This window comes from Leopardus geoffroyi, chromosome D4, assembly GCF_018350155.1.
Source record: "Leopardus geoffroyi isolate Oge1 chromosome D4, O.geoffroyi_Oge1_pat1.0, whole genome shotgun sequence".
In the NCBI taxonomy this organism is placed as follows: Eukaryota; Metazoa; Chordata; class Mammalia; order Carnivora; family Felidae; genus Leopardus; species Leopardus geoffroyi.
In genome coordinates, this window is record NC_059342.1 from 32,511,189 (window position 1) to 32,535,936 (window position 24,748).

The 24,748-nt window shown below is 38.4% G+C and overlaps 1 long non-coding RNA gene across 1 annotated transcript; it reads left to right on the plus strand.

Moving 5' to 3' along the window:
* The first annotated feature begins 866 nt into the window (after positions 1-866).
* LOC123592463 lies at positions 867-18,731 on the plus strand. The gene is made up of 4 exons (XR_006709789.1): positions 867-1,791; positions 6,540-6,730; positions 8,784-8,865; positions 18,341-18,731. It is a non-coding gene; the product is annotated as an uncharacterized LOC123592463 (long non-coding RNA).
* The last annotated feature ends 6,017 nt before the right edge of the window (positions 18,732-24,748 follow it).

Sequence of the window (24,748 nt, forward strand, 5' to 3'; positions counted from 1 at the left end):
TTTGGCTTTCTCAGATATATATGTGGTTTATTTATTTCAATTGGCTTAGTAAAGGACCCCTAAATTTAGGGCATAATTGAGATCAATATTGCAGGTTGCTCTCAAGGTCCTACTTGAGACACTTTTGCTGTAAAGATGCCTTGGCCAAGGGCCAAAGCCTGCTTATTCTTAGCAAGTCCTGCTTACAAGGTTGGCCTTAGGCTAGTTGTCTGAGAATTGTGATTTGGGAGGGTTCCCATTATTTGCAGAGCTGATAAGAATGACTTACTGTACCTAAAATGTCTGTGCAACCAGTGTGGTTTATGCTGAATACCTACTTTCCTTCTGGGAATCTTTAGGCAGGGTGCCTACATGACCAGCCCCCAATAAAAACCTTGGGCATGGAGTGTCTAATGAGCTTCCCTCGTAGACAACATTTCATATGTGTTGTCACAACTTGTTGATGGCGGAAATAAGCATGTCCTGTGTGACTGTGCTGGGAGAAGACTTTTGGAAGCTTATGCGTGATTTCCTCCAGACTTTGCCCCATGTGCCTTTTCCATTTGCTGACTTTTTTTTGTATCCTTTCAAAAAAAGATACAAGTTTAGCTGTGAGTACAACTAACTATATGGTGAGTGTTTTCCATTCTCCTGGTGAGTCATTTGAATCTGGTGGGTAGTTTGGGTCTCCCCCACCCCAACAGGATTGTACTATGACATTGTAGCTGTGCAGCTCTAAAGAAAACTAATGAGGGGCGCCTGGGTGGCTCAGTCAGTTAAGCATATGACTTTTGGTTTCAACTCAGGTCATGATCTTGCGGTTTGTGAGTTCAAGCCCTGCATTGGGCTATGCTCTGACAGTGTGGATCTTACTTGGGATTCTTTCTGTCTCTTTCTCTGTCCCTCCACTGTTCATGTTGCCTGTCCCTTTCTCCAAAAATAAATAAACAAATGAGAAAAAATGAAAACTATGCATGGAAAAGGGAACTCTGCTCATTGGGTATAGGTGTGAGTTGTGGTGCTTGCTCTAAAAACACCTCCCAAATGTTACGTTTTCATTGACTCATGACATTAGTCAGTAGGCTTGCAGTATAGTCTGGGACATGGCAGTAGGAAAATTAGATGATCAAGTCTCAGACTTGGTGGGGACAAATATTATGGCAGAAGAATGCACAAGACCCATGCCTTCTGTTCACAACCCATGTGGATGCCTATGGGAAAGGACTGTGGGAGGATAAACAGAAATGCAATCAACAAGCTGATTTGGCCTGAACTTCCCAAGTAAGGACTGTAGCCACATGGATATACTATCACAGAGGGAATGGCAATCCATTTACAAGTCAGGACTGGGCGTGAAAATAAGCTGTTGTGATTTTAGCACCTGAGACCAAGGAAGCCTGGCACACATGCCCAAACTGCTAACTACACACTTAAGTAGCAAGTGGAACTCAAGGACACATAATCTGGGGCACTGGTCTTGGCAAATGGACTACGTAATTAATCCTCTTATTCTTCGTCCCCCCCCCCCCCCGCCGCTTCCATGTCTACTTCCTGGGAAACTGGGGTACTGGGGTTTGTGAATATAAAAGAAGAGCCAGGGAGTGGAAGAATCTAACTTGGTGTTTTGTTTTGCTCCCAAACTAAGTTTCCTGGATTTGGACTGTTATGGATGATGATAATGATCATGGATATGGAATGACAACTCTAAAGTGCTCCTAGTCTGGCCCAGAGGATGGGAGGTGTTCTAGGGTGTTACATGTTGGGCAAGAAAGAAACTGCTGAGCCACCTGGAAATGATTCTGGACATATGGTGTGAGTAAGACATGGGAGCACTGGTAAAAGGGTGACATTATTGCTGTGGGGACTAATACTGAGCATATGGCTATAGCAGCACAACAACAATCTTGGCTGCTGGGGAGACTTGGGGTTAGCAAGGAATAATTAATCTCTCTCAGTTCTTGTCTACAGAGCAGCTGGCCAATTTATTTTATTATTTTAAAAATATGTTTATTTATTTTGAGACAGTATGTTGCGCGTGTGCACATGAGCAGGGGAGGGGCAGAGAGAGAGAGAGAGGGAATCCCAAGAAGGTTCTGCACTGTCAGCACAGAGCCCCAGGAGGGGCTCTATCTCATGAACTATGAGATCATGACCTGAGCTGGAATCAAGAGTCAGACGCTTAACTGGCTAAGCCACCCAGGCACCCCATATCTGGCCAATTTAATGGAGATGGCCACTACCAGCCTCAACGTGATGGATGGCCAGTGAGAAATATTAATCTAAGAACTTTCAGAAACATCCCAGTAGCTTCTGACTCCAGGAGTTAACAGTCTGCACTCAAGACAACAGAATAAGATCAACTTTCTGGACATTGATTGGATTTCCTTTAACCTCATCCTATTTACATACTATTGCACCTGCTCTGAATTTAACTGATTGTTGAATCTACATTGCCTATTAGGATATCTGGTGGGGTGGCCTATATTGTAAAAAGAGCTTGGTTGGTGATGTGAAAGGTTAGGAGGTAGAGTTATATGGTAACTGCTCTGTGCAAGTGTCCTTTTGTGTATTCATTCAGACAAGACCATAGACAAGGCTTATGCTCAGTTCATTTAAGTTTTGGTAGAGTGCTCCGTAACAGGAGAGAATGGCAGGCTTGTGAGGAACATGGCCATTTCTTACCCACCTCTTTATCTTCCCTTGAGGCTGTGATGAGACAATTTCTCATTACCTTCCAGGTTCTAGTGAGATATAAGTGTTTCTGCCTCGAAATTCCCCTCTTCCCCCAACTTTAGGGTAGATGTATGCTATAGGGTATAGACATATACTATAATACTCCAAACTGCTGAGTATGACATTGGCTTATCAGAAACAGAGCTCCCCATTGCCCATGTTGCATTATCTGATGTCTTCTGTTTTGGCATCCGATGGGGCAAGGGACACAGTGAATTGGCACCTTTGCTGATCTTAGTATTGTTGTCTGTGTAAGAAACTACCTTATCTAAACAGGCTCATTTTTCTTTACCAGGTGAATCTCTCAGCCTTGCTTGACAGCAATCATGACAAATGCTCTGGACTCACCCATATGCACTTGTGTGAGAGAAAAGGTCCAAGGCCCAAGAGGTGTGGCCTGCTTCCTCCTCCCAATTCAGTTTAAAGACTAGTTATAGTTGAGTAATGTCAGAAAAGTGATTAGAATTAGTTTTGGTTTTTATTACTACAAAAAATTTGTATGTTTAAAAGTAAGGTGTGCTCATGATGACTTTTTAACAGACTAATTCTTGGCTCCAGTTTTTGAAACTGCCCACTGGTTTGTATCTGGAGAATAATCTGGGACATCTTAGTGTTTAACTTTTCTTTTTTGGCAGTGTGTCTGGTGTCTTGTTGTCGTTTTTAAATCTTGTTTTTTCATTCATTAACCAGTGAGCAGACTTAGAGGACAGATTGATTCTACTTCCTAGATTTAGTTTAGAAAACATAGGCTTCACCTGATGCTCTTAAGAAAGCATATTGCAAATGCCTCATTTAATAACATACTCTACTTTTTGAAATTTGCCTTTTCTCTCCACCCTTGAATAAGTCCAGTATTTGATGAAACTCATGAAAGTGAGTGGAACCTGACTTGTCCCTCTTTTCTAGGATACAATGCATATATGATTGTGACTTTTAAAGTAATTTGTTTGTTATTTCCTTATTTATTTGAAGTTAATTTCTAACTTTTTAAATTTATAATGAAGAAAAATATTACATCTTTTGAAATATACTCAAGGAATTGAGTTTGTAATTTGAACAATTTTCATTGTTGGCGCCCTTGAGTGGCTCAGTGGGTTGTGAGCCCAACTCTTGATTTCAGCTCAGGTTGTGATCTAATGTTTGTGAGACTGAGCCCTGCGTTGGGCTCTGCACTGACAGCATGGAGTCTGCTTGGGATTCTCTCTCTCCTCAGCTCCCTGCCCCTCCCCCACTCACTTTCTCTCAAAAATCAATAAACTTAAAAAAAAATAAAGAATTTTATCCTATTAAAAAAAATGTTTGGTGGCACCTGGGTAGCTCAGTTGGTTAAGCGTCCAAGTCTTGATTTGGGCTAAGGTCCTGATCTTGTTTTGTGAGTTCAAGACCTGCACGGGGCCCTGCACAGGCAGCACAGAGCCTGATTGGGATTCTCTCTCTCCCTCTGTCTCTCTGCCCCATTCTCACTCATGATGTCTTTGTCTCTCTCAAAATAAATACATAAAACTTAAAAAAAAATTTTTTTAAAGTTTCATTGTCAAAAAAAAGTAAGTGCAGCAACCATTCTATAGTTCCAATATGTAAGTGTATGCATATATATGTATATTAGAATTCTGGGAGAACACAGAAGAAACTAGTTATAGAGGTGAAGGAATTGATTGGTGATGTTGAAATGGGAACTGGGTACACATAGCAAGACTGTAGAGATCAGAGGAAACAACCAGACTATATATTGCCCATGTATATCATTTAAAAAAATTTTTTTTTAACATTTATTTATTTTTGAGACAGAGAGAGACAGAGCATGAACGGGGGAGGGTCAGAGAGAGAGAGGGAGACACAGAATCTGAAACAGGCTCCAGGCCCTGAGCAGTCAGCCCAGAGCCTGACGCGGGGCTCGAACTCATGGACCGCGAGATCACGACCTGCGCCGAAGTCGGACGGTTAACCGACTGAGCCACCCAGGCGCCCCTCCATGTATATCATTTTATAGTTTTTAACATGATAATACCTGTTGAATACTTAATTTAAAATTAAAATAGATTATATTATTTTTATAATTTGATAAATATCTATTTCCTTAGAAAGTTTTGAGAATGATTTTTTTATGATGGCTCATCTAAATAAGTTTGTAAGATAGCATTCAAGTTAATTAAGAAGGCATCAGACCAATTTATTTATTTATTTTTATTTAAAATTATTTTTTTCATTTTTAGATAGAGAGCATGAGATAGAGAGTAGGCAGAGGGGGAGAGAGAGAGAGAGAGAGAGAGAGAGAGATTTTTTTTTTTTTTTAGTATTTATTTTTGAGAGAGGGCATGCATGCATTAGCGGGGAATGGGCAGAGAGAGGGGGACAGAGGATCCGAAGCAGGCTCTGCTCTGGCAGCAGCAAGTTCAATGTCAATGTCAGATGCTCAACAGACTGAATGTCCTGGTGCCCAAAGAGAGAGAGACAGAGAGACAGAGAGAGAAGAGAAAGAGAGAGAGAGAGAGAGATAATCTTCAGCAGGCTGCACACTAAGCGTGGAGCCCACCACTCTAGGATCATGACCTGAGCTGAAATCTAGAATTAGACACTCAACCAACTGAGCCACCCAGGTATCCCTACACCAGTTTATAACAAGTACAAGTAATGTAATGTGAACATGGGCCTTAACTAAATGCAGCTCACTTGGTTTGGGAGCATAATTTGTTCCAGAAACAGTCTTATAATCCAAAGCACTTGTATATTAATGTGAATTTCCCCATAAGAAATAATGAAAACTCAGATTCGTTTCACAACCCAAAAATATTCATATAAAATTATTATAATATTGTCATATAACATAAAATAATAAAGAAAATACAAAATATAAAGAAAAATAAACAAATTAACCTGCACTTATGTTTGAAAACCTTCGTGGCTGGTGTGAGAGAGACTAGAGAGAGGAGGGTAATTATGTAGGACAACTTTCACTATCGCTGACGGAATCATTGCTATCTATTGGGTCAATGGATCTTTTTCTTTTTGTACAACTTTAACAAGGAACCTATCCAATAACACTTGCTTTGCCTCCTTTTGAGGATTTTGCAGAAATGTGACATTGCATTGTCGTTAAACAGATTCATCGCTTGCACTGTTACAGCCTTATTGGGTAGTGCTTTTCTACAAAATTTTGCACTGTTTCCCACATTTTACACATCTCCCTAATCTCATTTGAAGTGAGGGATTCCTCCACCTTTATCTCCTCCTCTGCATATGAGATCTCCTCTGTAACCTCTTGCTGTTGCTCACAATGCAAATCCATCAGTTTGTTGGTGGTCAGCTCCTGGCCATGTTCCTCCACCAGTTTTTCAATGTTGTCCTCATTCACTTCCAGTCCCATGGTCTTCCCCAAGGACACAATTTCATTGACAACTGGCAGCTCCTGTTCATGAGCAAGCCCCTCTAAGTTATGTCCAAGAACACAATCAGGCCAGTTTTCTCCAAGCAGAATTCAGGGTTCTCTTGGTGACCCCATCCTAGGTTTTATCAGTGAACTTGAGGCAGTTTCTAATATGGAAATAATTTTTCCAAAACCCTCGGAGGGTAAGGTTTTTTTCCTTCAGTCACCTCGAAGAATCGCTGAAATAGTGCTTTGCTTTAAAGCTTTTTGAAATTCAAAATGACCTGCTGATCCATGGGCTGGAGGATTGGAGTGATGTTAGGAGGAAGGAATTTGAGCTTAATGAGCTCGAATTCCTCCAATAAGTCAGCCTCAAAGCCTGGAGGATGAGCAAGAGCATTATCCATAGCCAGCAAGGCTTTGAGTGGCCGACTCTTTTCTAAAAGCTATTTCTTCCCTGCAGGATCGAAGACCTCATTGATCCACTTAACAAACAAGATATGAGTAACCCAAGCTTTGCTGTTGGACCTCCACATAACGTTTAACTGGCTCTTCTGCACCTTGCATTTCTTGAAGGCTCATGGATTCCTGGAATGATACACAAGCAAAGGCTTGACTTTGAAATCCCCATTTGCATTAGCATAACACATGAGGGTGAGATGGTCTTTCATGGATTTGTGACCGAGCATTGCATTCTCTTCTTCTGTAATGTAGGTCCTCTTTGGTATCTTTTTCCAAAAAAGCCCCCCTCATCACAGTTAAAAACTTGCTCTAGCAGGTAACATTCAGAAACCATGATCTTTTGGAACTTAGGAGTGAATTCCTCAGCTGCTTAGTGTCTGAACTCACAGCCTCTCTGTGCCTCACAACACTATGGATGCCACTTCTCCTCTTAAAGTTATCAAACCATCCCGTTTGCCTTGAAGACTTCTTCATTTTCTGTTGCTGTACGTGGCAGTTTACTTATGAGGTTGCTGTACCAGGCCTTTGCCTTCTTGCAGATAAATTTCTCGGTCACAGTATCACCTGCTAGTTACTTCTTGTTTATCCAAACCAGAAGCAACTTTTCTATATCTTCCAGAACATATGGCCATTGCTTTCATATTCTTGTGACTCCTTTTGCTGCATCTAGCCCCCTTATTTCTTCTTGCTTCTTCAATACTGTGCAAATGGTCAATATAGACTTATAAAATCTTGCAATTTCAGCCACTCACATACCTTGTTCATATTTCTCAATGATTTCATTAACTTCCACCATAATCATCTTCTTACTGCCTTTCTTTTCAACCTTTTTCTACATGGGGGTCATTGTATACATTCACATGGATGTTGACTACAGTACAGTATTAATAAACTCTTGTCATATACTGCATTTAATGGAACTGGCAATAAGGCAGCAGAGGAAAGGGTCTGTATCTGGAGGCAGCCTGGCCTAGAATGAAAAAAAAAAAAACATTCCTAAGCTTACTCCTGTATGGAAAAGCAAAGGACTGTCCATAGGTGCTTTGAAGTGACAAAAAATACTCTAGTGCCAGTTGTAGACACCTTCCAATGTTCTGAAAAATCACTGATTTCTGCCAAACACTGTGGCCTGAGACCAAGCATCTGAGCATGGGAGACGATAACCCACAATTCCACAGAAAGAGAGAGAGAGAATCATTGGCTCAGTTGTGATCATGTGACGTTTGGCATCACGTACTACCTGTATTGCAAGCCATTGCTCATTTATCAAGTTAAAATTTATTAGAAACGTTTCCTTGTGTCTTGCAGAACACTCACAGACAAGTTGCTCTCAATCCAAGGTTCTACTGTACTTCGATCTTTGGTCCGGTCCAGAGATAAAATTTTGAAAGAAGTGCATTGCCCTGAATTGCAGACCCAAGAATAGCTTGGTCATGAGGGCTAGGGCAGAGTGAGAGAGGGAAGAAAGGTAGGCGACAAGGTCAGAGAGACAATGGAATGGTCCCTTGCCTATAGCCTATGGTGATAGAAGTAGTTCCTTTGAAGCACCAACTTCAGACTGCAAAGTCCTTCCATGCTGTAGACTCCTTCTATCTAAACCCTGTGGATACTAGACTCTTACCCAAGAACAAGGGGTAAGAGGCTGCACACTATGGGTTACAATCTCCATTTGAAATTAAGATATATACTTTAGTGTGGCCTAACTTATTTTGTTCCTTGTAGAATCTAGCTAATGAAAGAGTTTTCTCACCAATTACTTCATGACTACTTGCTCATTCAGGACACATAGCTCCCCTTCTACCACCAACATTCTTCTATGTCAACCAAGTCAATGTGAAAGAAGGCCATTTGAGGGTTGCAGAAATTCATTCAAGGTCTTTGGGATTGGGTACTAGTCAGAGGTCACACTGAGGAGAGCACTAAACACATCCCAGACATGTGAGGAATGATCCTGGTGCTGTCAGGAGCAGGCAGCCTAAGGCTGTGGCACATATAGTTATGAGCCACCGAAAAGCTCATGGAGACAATGATTAATCCAATATTGCTATTTATCTATAAAACTCAATTTTTCAGATACAAGGATAAGGCTTGTGTTGTGACTTTTCCTTCTGGCCCTCATTCATCATCCTTCATTTGTTGGCAACCATTTATTGAACACTTAATAGATGGCAGGTATTATGCTAAGCACTCAACTTGCCTTATTAAGTCATCAGAAGCTGCTATTATTATTATCCCCATTCTACAGAGAAGAAAACTGAGGTTCACAGAAAGCCTATATGATCAAGTTTCCACAATTCACAAGGAGTAGAACTGGGACATGAACCCAGGTATGTCTGACATCAGGTCTATTATTTTAATCAGTCTTCTTTACTACAAGAAATTACAAAGGAACTCCAAAGGAGCTCATAATTTGACAGAAAATTTAAGAGAGGCTCAAGTAAGATATAATTATGAGGCCTGGCCTCCATTTCACTCATGTTGGCATGTACATCTTTGGGGCAGGCCCACCTGCAGTAGGAACTCAAACATTTTGTGTTGAGAAGAAATGATACACATTGGTACCAGCATTCTTAGGACTTGCTATGTTCACCTCTGTGAATTTGGTGAATGTATCATAATGCAAAGGCCATTGGGAAAGCCAGAATAGGGGCTCAGGAAAAGCAGGACACCAAGGTCAAATGGAGAGATTCTAGAAATAATCTGCAGATGTATTGACACAGATTTGGTTCTTATGTAGATTTGAATGCTGTCTTTTTTTTCCCCTCTCTTTCAAAGCATTTATTGGTCTAAGAACTTAGGATCAATCACAGGTAGCCCCATTCCAGGCAGCCTGAATGCTCATCATTTCTCTCCTCTGCTTCCATTTTATGTCCATGCTATGCCTGGATGTCTGTTTCCTGCCTTCCCAATGTATTACAATTCTTCTATCTTACAATGACTATACATAAAGTTTCTATTTCTGAAAAATACAGTAAGCCATTTTCAAAAATAAAAACAGTAGCTGATGCTACCCCCTCCCCCCCATGAACAGTCTTTAGAGGCATACAGACCTGGGTTCAATCCTGGATTTTGCTGCTTCCTATCAGGAAACTTGCCAAGTTTATTTATCCTCTCTAAGATTCAGTTACTACTCCTGATAAATGGGCATTGTAAGTAAGAAAGTTCTAAACAGTAAAAATGATATGAAATTAAATCATGTATGTAAACCACCTAGCTCAATAACTGCCATATATATATGTCTATCCACATATATTTACATATATATGTGTGTATGTATATACATACATTCCTTAATATATTTCACTTTCTTTCTTTTTACTACTCAGCCAAATTGAGATAATCCTCTCTTTTACATCTGATAAAATCTCACATGTCTCACTTTCTACCTGCCCTGTGGTATTTCTGTAGTTGTCTTATTTTCTCTTCAGGACTACAATATCCTTAAGGAGAGAGGGTTGCTTAGAATGTGTGACCCATTTCCCACTCCCTTACTTCTACCTCCCTCATCCTGCATTTATACAAAGTTCTTTATACACAGTATGTTCTTGTTAAAGACTTCTTCAAAACATGGTTAACATAAAAGAGAGGAAAGAAAAAATGAAAAGATAAAAGATAGTTGCATTAAAAAATTGATTGAAGTCATAAAAATGATTCAGATTCTTAACTAATACATTCTCTCTCCTAAATTGCAGTGATAAAATATAGCATATAGCTTTTTGTTTTTAAGTTTATTTTGAGAGAGAGAGTGTGTGCGGCAGAGAGGGAGAGAGAGAGAATCCCAAGCAGGCTTTGCACCTTCAGCAGAGAGCCCGATGTGGGACTCAAACTCGTGAACCATGAGATCATGACCATGATGATATCATGACCCGAGCCGAAGTCAGATGCTTTAAGTGACTGAGCCACCCAGGTGCGCCCCCCTCCTTCCGGTTTTTCAAGAAAGTAAAAACTACTGCAGAAATGGATCTGGCTGTATGGGTTTCAGTGATTGGTGTTTGTTTCTTTTCTCCCCCCATTGAAACTCTCCTAGGTACTTGCCCCCACCTTTTTGATGTTTATTTATTATTTTTGAGAGACGGAGCATGAGTGGAGGAGGGGCAGAGAGGGAGGAAGACACAGAATCCAAAGCACGCTCCAGGTTCTGAGCTGTCAACACAGAGCTCAAACCCATTAACCATGAGATGGTGACCTGAGCTGGAGTCAGATGCTTAATGAACTGAGCCACCCAGTCTCCCCAGTACTTGCCTCTTCTAATTTGGCTACCAGGCAGTGAGGTTTCCAAATATCTCAAGTACCAAAATATCTCAACTCTCACCTACGAAGAGGAAATTGGGATTCTGTGTCAACTGAGTAGGCTGCAGGATTGTAGAAAAAAACCCTAATTAATTTGTGACCCAGAAAATCCTGTCTAAAATCTGCCATCTAGTGTGGGCTTTACAGAATTACGTGTTATTGGGCACATTAATCCTATGGTTAATTCTTCTTCCCTATGGATATGAAGTTTGAAATTTTAAATTGTCAAACAAAATGATCAAAAATAGCATTAAATTTGGATTCCCATTTGGTTTTAATTATAGTTGTATATAGAGATAGAGACAGAGATAGAGATACTAGATAGATATATTGATATGCCAGAGCTCTTGATCAGCATGGTAATGTGGTACAGGAAAACTTTAAATATAAAAATTACCTACCAATGAATTTTTATAACTGGTAATAAAAACAAGGAAACACATTCCCTTTGTTTTCCTTATTACTGGTAAATGTCATCCCTGATCGGAAAGTGTGAGTTTGTTGAGTACATTCTATTGTTCTAGGCTCTTTACCTACCTACTTTAATTTCATTTAAACCTTATTTTTGCTTTTTGAGTTAAAATATTACAATACCCATTTTACATATAAGAAAATTGACACCTAAAAGATGAAGTAATTGGTCTTCTATCACAGCTGGTTAGTAAAAGCAGGATTTGTACACATTGCTGTTAACTCCTGCTCATGCTCTTTCATCTACTCCATAATGCCTGTTACAGTTTTTGAAATATTGAAAATAGTGTACAAACCTCCAGTATGTAGCAGTAAACCCCCTTTCATTTCTGATATTGGTAATTCATGAGTTCTCTCTTTTTTCTTTTTCAATCTTGCTATAAATTTATCAATTTTTTTTTATCTTTTCAAAGAACTACTTTTGGTTATATTGATTTTCTGTTTTCAATATTATTTCTGCTCTTGTCCCTTCTTTTCTTCTGATTGCTTTGGGTTTATTTTGTTCTTTTTCTGTTTTTCTTTTTTTAAGTTTCTTAAGTCTTAAGGTTTAAGGCTTAAGTATTAAGGCTTTCTTTTTTTTTTTTTTTTCTAATATAGGCATTTAATGCTATAAAATCTCCCCTAAACACTGCTTTAAGTGCATTCTACAAATTTTGTCATATGTTTTCATTTTCCTTTAGTTTAAAACACTTTCCAGTTTCACTCAAATTTCATTTTCATCCAAATTAAAATCTTTTTTAATTTGAAATTTCCTTGATGTATGAACTATTTAGAAGTATGTTGTTTAATGTCCAAGTGTTTAGAGATTTTTCTGTTATCTTTCTGTTACCAATTTCTATTTTAATTCCATTATGATCAGAGAATATAGTTTGAATGATTATTTTTTTAATGTCTGTTTATTTATTTTGTGTGAGAGAGAGAGCATGTGCACGAGTTGGGGAGGGGCGAGAGAGGAAAAGAGAGAATCCCAAGCAGGCTCCATGCTGTCAGTACAGAGCCCAATGTGGGGCTCAATCCGTGAGATCATGACCATGATCTCATGTGATCACAAACTGTGAGATCATTTCCTGAGCCAAATTAAGAGTCAGATGCTTAACTGACTGAGCCACCTAGGCACTCCAGTTTGAATGATCTTAATCCCTTTACATTTATTAAGATCTGGGGGCAGGGAAGTTGTGGGGGGAAATTTATTAACATTTTTTTAATGTTTATTTATCGAGAGAGAGAGAGCATGAGGGAGGGGCAGAGAGAGGAGAGGGAGAATCCCAAGTAGGCTCCATGCTATCAGGGTAGAGCCCAACAGCGGGCTTAATCCCATGAACCATGAGATCACGACCTGAGCAGAGATCAAGAGTTCAACTCTTTTTTTTTTTTAATTTATTTTTGACAGAAGAGAGAGAGAGACAGAGCATGAGTGGGGGAGGGGCAGATAGAGGGAGACACAGAATCTGAAGCAGACTCCAGGCTCTGAGCTGTCAGCACAGAACCTGATGTGGGGCTCGAATTCACGGATGGTGAGATCATGACCTGAGCCGAAGTCGGACGCTCAACCGACTGAGCCACCCAGGCACCCCAAGAGTTCAAGTCTTAACCCACTGAGACACCTAGGTGCCCGTAAGATTTGTTTTTATCACATACATACACACACACACATACACACACACATACACAGACACACACACATTTGTTTTATCACAAATCTTTGATGGATGTTTCGTGTACACTTGAAAAGAAAATGTACTCTGCTGTTGTTGGATAGAGTATTCTGTAAATGTCAATTAAATCCAGGTTAATGGTGTTCAGTCCTTCAGTGTCCCTTCTATCAACAAGATAGGAATGTTGACATTTCCATCTATAGTTGTGTGTTTTTCTATTTTTCCTTTCACTTTTTTTAGTTTTTACTTCATATATTTTGAAGCTTTGTTGTTAGGTGCACCCACATTTAGGATTTTTATGTCTTCTTTATGAATTGAGTCTTTTATCATTATGTAATGTTCCTTAGTGGTACCTAGCTTCTGAAATGACTCCTAACGATTCCCAACTCCTGTTACTTGCACCTGTATGTAATCGTCTCCTCTTGAATATAGGCTGGACCTGGTGACTCACTTTTAATGAACAGAGTATGGCAAAAAAATGATGAGCCATCTCTTCCAAGATTAGTTTTATAAATTATTGTGACTTTTTTTTTTTTTGCTTGCGCTTTCTCTCTGGGTTTTGTTTTATTTTGTTTTTGTTTTGTGCCCTTACTCTGATGATGACATACCGTGAGCAACCTTATGGAAAGGCCCATATGGCAAGGAGCTGAGGGTGGCTGGCCTCTGGCAAACAGCCAGTGAGGAACTGGGGCCCTCACTCTAACAGCCTGGGAACAACTGAATCCTGCCAACAACATCATGAGTGGGTTTGGAAGCAGATCCTTCTTTGGTTAAGGCTTCAGGTGAGACCACAGCCCTAGCTGACCTTTGATTGCAGCCTTGCTAGAGACCCTGAAGCACAAAATTTAGCTAAGCCATAAGGAGATTCCTGACCAACAGTAACTGTAAGATAATAAATGTGTGTTATGGAGCACTTGGGTGACTCAGTTGGTTAAACATCTGACTCTTGATTTTGGCTCAGGTCATGATCTCACAGTTGTGAGATGAAGCCTTGCATCTGGCGCTGAACTGAGCGTGGATCCTGCTTAAGGTTTTCTCCCTCTCCCTCTGCCCCTCCCCTGCTTGTACTTGCTCTCTCTTTAAAAAAAAAAAAGAAATAAAATAAAAGTGTGTTGTTTTAGGTCACTAAATTTGGGGGTACTTCATTATATAGCAAGAAGTAACTAATATACCTACCTGGTAATTTTCTTTGCTCTGAAGTCCACTTTTGCCTTTAATATAGCTGTTCCAGCCTCCTTTTCTATTAGAGTTTACATTTCCCCCCACCCTTTAAATTTTAACATATCTATATCATTATATTTGAAGTGACTTTCTAGTAGACAGCATATAGCTGGGTCATGTTTTTTAATTTATTCTGACAATCTCTTTTAATTGATGTGTATAGAGCATTTAGAGTTGTATGATTATTGATATTTAAATTTCAATTCCTTATCATCATTTTATTATTTGTTCTCTCTTTATTTTCTCTGTTTTTCATTCCTTGGTTATCCCTTCCCTACTATCATCTGGAAAATTAGAACAGTTTTTGGTATTCCATTTTAATGTATTGATTGCATTTTAGCTGTATCTTTTTGTATAGTTTTGTGGAGAAGTTGCTCCAGAGATTTTGATGTACATACTTAACTTTTCGGTTTCCTTAGAATCAGTATTTTATCATTCAAATGGACCCACCATTTAGGTTCTTTTACCTTTCTTCTTTTATGTTATATTTATCTTACATATTACGTCTATGTATATTGAAAACTCATTAAAACAATGTTTTAATTTTTGTTTTCAACCATAAAAAATATTTTAAACAAATAAAAAATAATCTATTCTATTTATACTTATGTTATTCTTCCTTCCTTTCTGATGTTCCCAGTTTCCCTCTGACATTAGTTTCCTAATATCTGAACTTCCTTTAGAAATTTTTAAGAGCAGTTTTTTTCAACAAATTCTCTTAGTTTCCTTTTATCTGGGTATGTCTTTATTTCATCTCCATTCCTGAAGGATGTTTTCACTTGATACAGAATTCTGAGTTATCATCTCTTCTGTTTCTTTCTCTTTTTGGCACTTTAAACTTCTAAAATGAGTTTTTTAATGTTTATTTATTTTTGAGAGAGAGAGAGCAAGTGGGGGGGGGCACAGAGAGAGGGAGACAGAGGATCCCAAGCAGGCTCTGTGCTGTCAGCACAGAGACCAATGCTGGGCTCAAACTCACAAACCATGAGATCGTAACCTGAGCCAAAGTCAGATGCTTAACCAACTGAACCCCCAGGCACCCCTCTTTTTGGCACTTTAGCCCTGGGTGTCATATTTAGGAGATGAATCACTGGGTTTTACTCCTGAAGCCAAGACTATACTGTGTTAACTAACTTGAATTTAAATTAAAAAAAAATCTTATACTCCTTCTGCCTCCACAGTCATTTGAATCTTTGTCTATCTATTTATTAGTAATACATTGTTAGTCTCTGGCTATCTTCAAGATTGTCTTGGGGCACCTGGGTGGCTCAGTCAGTTGAGTGTCCGATTTCGGTTCAGGACATGATTTCAACAGTCTGTGAGTTCAAGCCCCACGTCAGGCTCTACGCTGACAGCTCAGAACCTGGAGCCTGCTTCAGATTCTGTGTCTACCTCTCTCTCTGCCCACCTCCCCCCCCCTCCACGCTCTGTCTGTCTGTCTTTCTCTCAAAAATAAACTTAAAAAAATATTGTCTTTAGTTTTCAGCAATTTGATTGTAGCATATTTAATTCACGTTCATTTGTATTTTTAAAAAGAATTTTTAACGTTTATTTATTTTTGAGACAGAGAGAGACAGAGCATGAACAGGGGAGGGGCAGAGAGAGAGAAAGACACAGAATCTGACACAGGCTCCAGGCTCTGAGCTGTCAGCACAGAGCCCAACGTGGGGCTGGAACTCATGGACCGCGAGATCATGACCTGAGCCGAAGTTGGACGCCTAACTGACAGAGCCACCCAGGCGCCCCTCATTTGTGTTTTTTGTTTAGGGTTTGTTGACATTGAATCTGTAAGTTGTCGTCGTTTGCCAAATTTGGTAATTTTTTAGAAAAAAAATATATATAGTAACACAGTTTTTCTCCTCTTTTTCTGTAACTCCAATGACGTGAATGTTAGTCCTTTTTGTACTGCTCATAGACCCATGAGGTTCTGTTCAATTTGTCTGAGAAGGGATTTATTTTTTCTCTGTTGTTCAATTAGGATAATTTCTATTGATCTGTCCTCAAGTTCATTGGCTCTTTCCTCTGTCACTTACATGCTTCTGTAAGGTGTTTTTGTTTACTTGTTTAGTTTTTGTATTTTCAGTTCAAATTTTTAAATGTTTTACCTAATTTGTTTAAAGAATAGTACTATCTGGGAATGCAAGCTGGTGAACCCACTCTGGAAAACAGTATGGAGATTCCTCAAAAAACTAAAATAGAACTACCCTATGACCCAGCAGTTGCACTACTAGGCATTTATCCATAGGATACAGGTGTGCTGTTTCGAAGGGACACATGCACCCCCATGTTTATAGCAGCACTATCAACAATAGCCAAAGTATGGAAAGAGCCCAAATGTCCATCGATGGATGTATGGATAAAGAAGATGTGGTATATATATACACAATGGAGTATTACTCAGCAATCAAAAAGAATGAAATCATGCCATTTGCAACTATGTGGATGGAACTGGAGGGTATTATGCTAAGTGAAATTAGTCAGAGAAAGACAAAACTCATATGACTTCACTCATATGAGGACTTTAAGAGACAAAACAGATGAACATAAGGGAAGGAAACAAAAATAACATAAAAACAGGGAGGGGGACAAAACAGAAGAGACTCACAAATATGAAGAACAAACTGAGGGGTTGCGGGAGGGAAGATGGGCTAGTAAGGGGCACTGAGGAATCTACTCCTGAAATCATTGTTGATATGCTAACCAATTTGGATGTAAATTAAAAAAAAATTTACAAATTAAAAAAAAAAAAGAATAGTACTATCTTCTAGTATATTTGTTTTCCAATTTCTCTTTTTCCCTATGTCTCATGACTCATTTTCACTGCCCCAGCTGGGTAAATGCACAGTTGTCTGCCAGCCACAGCTGGCGTTAGCTATGGTAAACTATGTGCTCAAGTGAGATATCAAATCCAGTAAAGAATTTACCACAAGTTTCCTCTACTTTATGTAAATTTTCACCTCTTCTGCAATGTCTGTCCAGATATGTTTCTTCTCAAAGTTTAAATCTCTGTTCTGAGATGTTTGAATATATACATCTCATTAGGGCAGTTTAAATTTTGGGGGAAGATGCTTTAGTTTTACTTCAAAGTTCATTATACACTATCAGAAGCCTTAATTTTTATCCTTTTGATAAATTATAGTTATTTTATATTTGAATGTTTGGGCTGTTGCCCTCTGGCTAAGAGGGTGGCTGGGAAATGACTGCTTCTCAAGATAACCTGCTAAAAGTATCCTCTTCATCTTTTTTTAACTTTTTTTAATGGAGATATAAGTGGCATATAACATTGTATAAGTTTAGGGTGTATAATGTGTTACGCAACATAATTATATATATATATATATACACATTATATATATGTGTGTATATATATATATATATATATATATATATATATATATACACACACAGTGGTGAGAACATTTAAGAGGTAGTCTCTTAGCAACTTTCAAGTTATAATACAATATTGTTAACTATAATCATGATACCGTGTATTAGATCGTTAGAACTTACTCATCTTCTAATTGCTGAGCTTGTTCCCTTGGACTAACATCTCCCCAATTCCCTCACTCTCTTTCCAAATCCTCCCCCCGAAAATTTCTATTTTGTGTCTGTTTATATTTTCTATTTCTTTGCTAAGAGTTTCTACCTTTCCATTCATTTCAAGAGTGTTTGCCCTTACTTCTTGGCAAACTTTTTAATAATAGCTGCTTTACAGTCATTGTCAGGTAATTCTAATATGTATACAGTCTCAGTTTTGGCATATATCCATTGTCATTTCCCATGTAAAAACCAAGATTTTCAAGGTTCTTCTTATGTCAAGTAAGTTTACTTTGTATCTGAGAGATTTTGAACATTAATATTGAGACTCTGTGTGTTATTTGAATCCTATAGACTATGTTGATATTTTTGCTTTAGCAGGCCTGGGGGGAATATAATTGTGGGGGCAGGGAGGGGCAGGTGGATGATAAACCCAACTCAATTCTCTGGTACTGATTTCTGTTCTTCTGCAATTCCAGCTATTATTTATTTTTCATTGTCTTCAGACTATTCCACACATTCTATCTAGGTTTTTTAGCTGGATCAGGGGAAGAGAAATAGTAGAGTGCAGTTACTACTTTTTACCCTGAACCTGAACTCACTGTCTTTTTTTTTTTTTTTTTTACAGATAAACTTGATGCAAATTTGCTGAACATCTACTACCACAAGGAATGACCAATAATGTTAATATTTTTTTGTCTTAAACCCAATCCTACATCATTAATTGTGTGAAATAAAGCCACCATAGAAACTCCCATATCATAGAGTATCATGGGGACTTAATTTTTTCTAATTACTGATGTAATATGTGTGGGGTTCAGAGATTTTGAAAAATATAGCCAATATGTAAGAGGAGCCATTGCTAAAATTTGGTTATAGAGTTTCTAAGATTTTGTTCTTTGTTTATATGTACAGATTTTAAGCAAATGTAGAAACATATTGCTTTGTTACTTTTTCTTTAACATAATAATACTGTATATTGACCAGTGTTTTCGGTGACAATAAATACTAATGTTTAATGTTTTTATTTATTTTTGAGAGAGAGAGAGAGAGAGAGAGAGAGAGAGAGAGAGAGAGAGAAAGAGAGACTGAGCACAAGCAGGGGAGGGGCAGAGACAGAGGGACACACAGAATCCGAAGCAGGCTCCAGGCTCCGAGCTGTCAGCACAGAGCCTGATATGGGGCTTGAACCACAAACCATGAGATCATGACCTGACCCGAAGTCAGATGCCCAACCAACTGAGCCACCCAGCGCCCCCCCTTTTTAAGTAGGCTCCATGCCCAGCATACGGTTTGAACTCATATCCCTGAGATCAAGAGCAGATGCTCTATTGACTGAGCCAGCGAGGCGCCCCAGATTTATCATTTTTGACATTGTGCCATATTTGCCTTATCTCTCTCTCCCTTTCTTTCTCTCCACACACACACACACACACACACACACACACACACACACACATTTATGTTTTTTCAACCAGTTGAGGCTAGGTTGCGTAAGTCATATTTCCTTTCCCCTGAAAACTTTAGTGTATTTCTAAGAAAAAGAATATTTTCTCACACAACTACAGTACAGTTACCAAACTTAGGAAACTTAACATTAATAAAATACTTTCATTTTATCAGTGCTCTATAGTTGTATCTGCTCTACACTCTATATCCCAAATTAATTGTCCTAATTCCATTACGACATTTATTATTTTTTTGTATTTATTGGTCCAGGACTACATATTGCATTTAGTTATTATTTCTTTTAATCTTCCTTTGATTTGGAATACTTTTCCAGTCTTAGTCTTTCATGACATTAGCGTTTTTGCAGCATACAGCTTAGTAGTTTTACAGAATGTGTTTCAGTTTGAGTTTGTGTGATATCCTTCAGTAGGATGCTACACCTAGATCTAAACAAGAAAAATGAAGCTGAAATAGCATCAATCACGAATATGGCTTTCATCAAAAGATATTCTTGTAGAAAAAAATTGTGCTACCAAAGGATCACCCAATATGAAAATAACAAGGGATCAAGAGGAATAGACAACACAGCTGCTAGATAATTAATCCTTTAAGTATAGCTAATGAAATTAGGTCTACAGAAACGGTTTTGTCAGTGGTGGGGGCTCCTGCCTTTTCAATGGTGTCACGTTGTGTAGGCAAAGCTATATCTACCGCATATACAATTATCATGGGCATCTTGACAATTCAATGTATATCCATTTACTGAGTTAATGAATGACAAGGATTACCCAGAATTGGCATCTTTAGTCTTACGGTTATTTTATTTTGTTGTTTGTGTACTCGTTTTACAGGAAGCTAGAACAAGAAAAAATACAAGATTTTCTGCATTCTATATGGGATCTGTGGCTAATCTTTGTTCACTTGACAAAGTGGATGTAGACCTAGTAGCTAAGAGATTCATTAATGTAAAATCTTCATCACCTCTAGGAGGTGGAGTGGGGAAGCAGGCAGGCTTCTGCAATCTCAATAGGGACAGTCTTTGGAAAAACTTATTTCCAAACGTAGAAGAACTCAGGATCTAGTTCACATTTAATTGAAAGGAAAAAAACTAAATTCCTGAAAAGATGTCAGAATATCAATAAAGGCTTCACAAACTAAGAAAGAATTCACTTGAAGAGAACAGCCAACAAAATAGGAATGCATCTCTCTGATGAAGGTGCTGGCTAAAATCAAGAAACAGTAAAAAAGTAATTTAAAGCCAGTGGAAAAAAACACTTGTTAGGGTGTAAACTAAGAAGAAAATGTAAAGAAATCTGTAGAAAAGCTTTTTAAGTTCATAGAAAAATAATGAGTAAGAATTCAGTAAGCCTTTTAAAGGTAAGATAGCTCTTAAGGAAGCTATAAACCATTGAAGAGAAAGTTATATGCAGGCTCTGTCTTGCTACAGGAAGAGGAAGTTGGATGGAGCAAACATAAAGCTCAGGAAAAACTGAAAATACATCAGAAGTCTCCAATCAGAGTAAAGAATCTCTTGATTATAAAAGTTATGATGCTAGAGTTTTCAATAATTTTCTTGTGCAGTTTGATTCTGAAACTGAGGGAAAAAGTAATAGGGATGAAATTGTATTTTCTGAATTAGACAATGGAGAGCTGGGGAATCACCAAGGTGAGAAAGTGAAAGAGAAGACAGTTCTATCAGTTATCTATTGCTGCATAACAACCCCAAAACTTAGTGGTTTAAAGCATTGGTGATTTATTTATTTATTTTTTTCACAATTCTCTGGGTTAGCTGATAGTTTATCTGCTGGTGTTGCCTGCATTCAGCCAGAAGGTGACTGGGCTGAAAGACCAAGGTAGCCTCACTCACGTTTGGTAATTGGTGCTAGCTGTCCATTGGGAACCTTAGTTCTTTTACATGTGACCTCCTATTCTCTAGTAAGCTAAGCTGGTTTCCTTATATGATGGTCTCAGGGTAGCATCATAAGAAGATGAAAACAGAAGCTGCAGTGTCCTTTAAGACCCAGCTTTGGAAGTCACATAACATCCCTCCTGCACATTCTGTTGATTAAAGCAAGTCACAAGATCAGCCCAGTTTCAAAGGTTGGGGAAATAGACAACCTCTTGATGGGAGGAAGAGTAAAGTCACATTGTATAGGAACATGGGAGGAATTTGTGGTCATATTTTGTATTTCATCACAACATGGAATGGATATGACAAAGGCCCTAGCTACATTAGCATTAGTTCAAGGAGAGAAACCATTTATGACTTTAGCTGACCGATGCCAATCACTCATGATTGAAAGAAAACGTAAGGAAGGTGGAACAGGATACTCGTTCATTGTAGTCATTTCGAGACCCCTAGAAAATGTATTACAAAGCTGAGAAGTGAACTCATTAATCAGGCAGAATATGTTACTGGAAGAATGTGAGCAGAAAAGAAAGATTAGGAGTAGTCAGGTACAGAGAAAGGGAAATAGAAATAAACTGTAGAATATGAAAATACATAGCAACATTTTATTCTGCACAAGAATGCCCATGATAATTGGATACTTGTTTGTGATACAAAGAGCTGTTACTGGAGAGATGAAGCAAGCCACCTTTCTGAGACAGAAATTGATAAAGGAACAAGTGAAAAGAAGTTGGTAATACTCTGAAAATCAAGGATTGTTAAAGCAACTTCAAGAAGACATTTTGAGGTCTCTTTCCAACTAATACATTAATTTCGTTTCTAAAATGTCAAGTGCTTTGTTTCCTATTGTAATCAGAGACTACAAAAATAGCAATACCAGAGCTCATGTCTCCCTCAGTGAAGGGATCTCTTAAGCTCATTGCCCAAGGGCAGAGGGGTATATTGCCCCTTGATGATGAAGGATATCCTGTGAAATTATAGGGGCTCTATGACCATTAATGGAAGAGATGTGCTTAGACTGGAACCCTGATGCAGTATTAATCAGTAGCCAAAACAATTCCTCTCCATCCACCACAATGGATAGCTTAGTTGACTCTGGTACAAATTCCAACCCTTCTCAGATATGCCCATCACAAACCACCAGCTGGGCTTCTACCTCCTCCTGGTCAGGTTGGACCACCTTTCACACTTCAGGAACATTAAAACTTTCCTTCTAGCCCCTATTCATGGAAGGCTGCCACCGCAGGCCTAAGATAAAACATACCTGGTCTCTACCTGAAATAATGGCCTTGTTCTATAGTTATTAAATCTGCAAACACTGATCTCCACCTTTTATCTTTAGCAATATGTTTTTGATACTTACAAAGAATACTGCTCTAAGTATGTATTTTGATGCATATATACATGTATTTCTGTTGAGTATATACCCAGGAGAGAAATTACTAGGTCACAGAGTATGTATATGTTCAATTTTAGCAGGTAATGCCAGTTCTCCAAAGTGGTGTTAAGTACTTAAAAGATATATGACCATATAAACAAAAGCGGCCTGTCTTTCATTTAAGATTAACTTGGAGACCCCAAAGCAATTTTTTATGGGAAATAAGAATTAAACTTTGAAAAAGTGAAACAAGGTATACGTATGCATCAAAAAAACCATTAGAATTTTTTTGATTATGATTGGGATGAAGTCACAATAATTTCTCCACCAAATAAACCCTTTCCTCTCTATAATTCACATGAGAATACTATTTCCTAGCATATTTCAATAATAGCTGAATGACATAATTAATAGTTCTTCTCTACAGATTGGTTTAGTGCACTGGAATCTATTTGTTCAATACAGTGGAAATTATACGGTGTTTAATGGTTAGATATGTAATAAGATACACTTATTACTCCAGATAATTTTGTTCTGGGGCTTTAGTATATCTCCCCAGTAAACTCTCTGGTCTACAGACTAACGCAGTTAGTTACCACACAGTTGGCATTATCATCTGCTGTCATAAATGGACCTGCTGCCTTCTTTACTATCTGAAATGATTTCAGCAAACTGATGTGAGAAAATATTTACAAAATCATCCCCTTTATATTTTAAAAATTTTAATATATTCTTTGCCTGCAACTAAAAAGGGTTAGAAATATTAGTATGTTTATAATATGGCTGGAAAAGCCAAAAAATAACTTATGCTAATAAAATTATTACAATGGATTCTGAGTTATTGACAACCCTGATTTAAAAAAAAAAAAAAAAAAGGAAGAGGCACCTGAATAGCTCAGTCAGTTAAGCATCTGACTCTTAGTTGTGGCTCAGGTCATGATCTTTCAGTTCCTGAGACTGAGCCCCATTCAGGGCTCTGTGCTGTGAAGAGGCAGAGCCTGCTTGGGATTCTCTTCTTCTCTCTGCCCCTCCACCAGTCATGCTCGCATTCTTTCTCTCTCAAAATAAACTTAAAAATAAATAAGTACAAAAAGGAAAATATCCATGTAAAAGAAACAGAGAGTTAAAGAGAGGAAAAAAAGTCTTTCAGTTACTAAAATTCTTTTTTCCAGTTGCTTAAAATCATAAGTGTTGATAGGATTAAAAGGAAAAAGGAGCTCAGTTCCCCATCTACTTGTTTTTGCCTTCAAGTTTTCCTCTTTTCTTTTCTTTTTTTTTTTTTAATTTTTTTTTCAACGTTTATTTATTTTTGGGACAGAGAGAGACAGAGTATGAACGGGGGAGGGGCAGAGAGAGAGGGAGACACAGAATCGGAAACAGGCTCCAGGCTCTGAGCCATCAGCCCAGAGCCTGACGCGGGGCTCGAACTCACGGACCGCGAGATCGTGACCTGGCTGAAGTCGGACGCTTAACCGACTGCGCCACCCAGGCGCCCCAAGTTTTCCTCTTTTCTAATACAACAAAAATTGTTACAGGAAAGGAAGGGGAAGGCTGAGAAGTTTTACCTTTTAATTTATTAAGCTAAAACAACCTGGGTGGTCCATTTGTCAAAAGGTAAGAAAGGGGATATAAAACATAAACAAAAATTAACACAGTAAATGTTGAAAAGTCTTTTAAATGTCACACATATAAAAGTGCACACATCATAAGTATATAGCTTGATGAACTACCACAATTATTGTCATCTGGGTCAAAAATTGAGCATAACCAGCATCCTAGAGGATCCTAGTTGCTCTGCCCCCTTTCTCTTTCTCAAATCCAGCCATTATTTTGAATTTTAACACCATAGAATAGTTTTATCTATATTTAAATGTTACATAAATGAAATCATACAGCACATATGATTTTGTGTCTATCTTCTTTCACTTAACACTATATTTGTGAGATTTAGTCATTCTTTTTTTAAATTTTTTATTTATGTTTATTTTTGAAAGAGAGAGAGAGAGAGAGAGAGTGAGTGTGAGCAGGGAGGGACAGAGAGAGAGGGAGACACAGAATCTGAAGCAAGATCCAGGCTCTGAGCTGTCAGCACAGAGCCCGACATGGGGCTTGAACTCACAGACTGCAAGATAATGACCTGAGCTGAAGTCTGATGCCCAACCGACTGAGCCACCCAAGAGCCCCTTAGCCGTTCTTTAAAAAAAAAAAAAAAAAAAAATTTAATATTTATTTTTGAAGGAGAGAGAGACAGAGCATGAGCAGGTGAGGGGCAGAGAGAGAGAGGGAGACACAGAATCCGA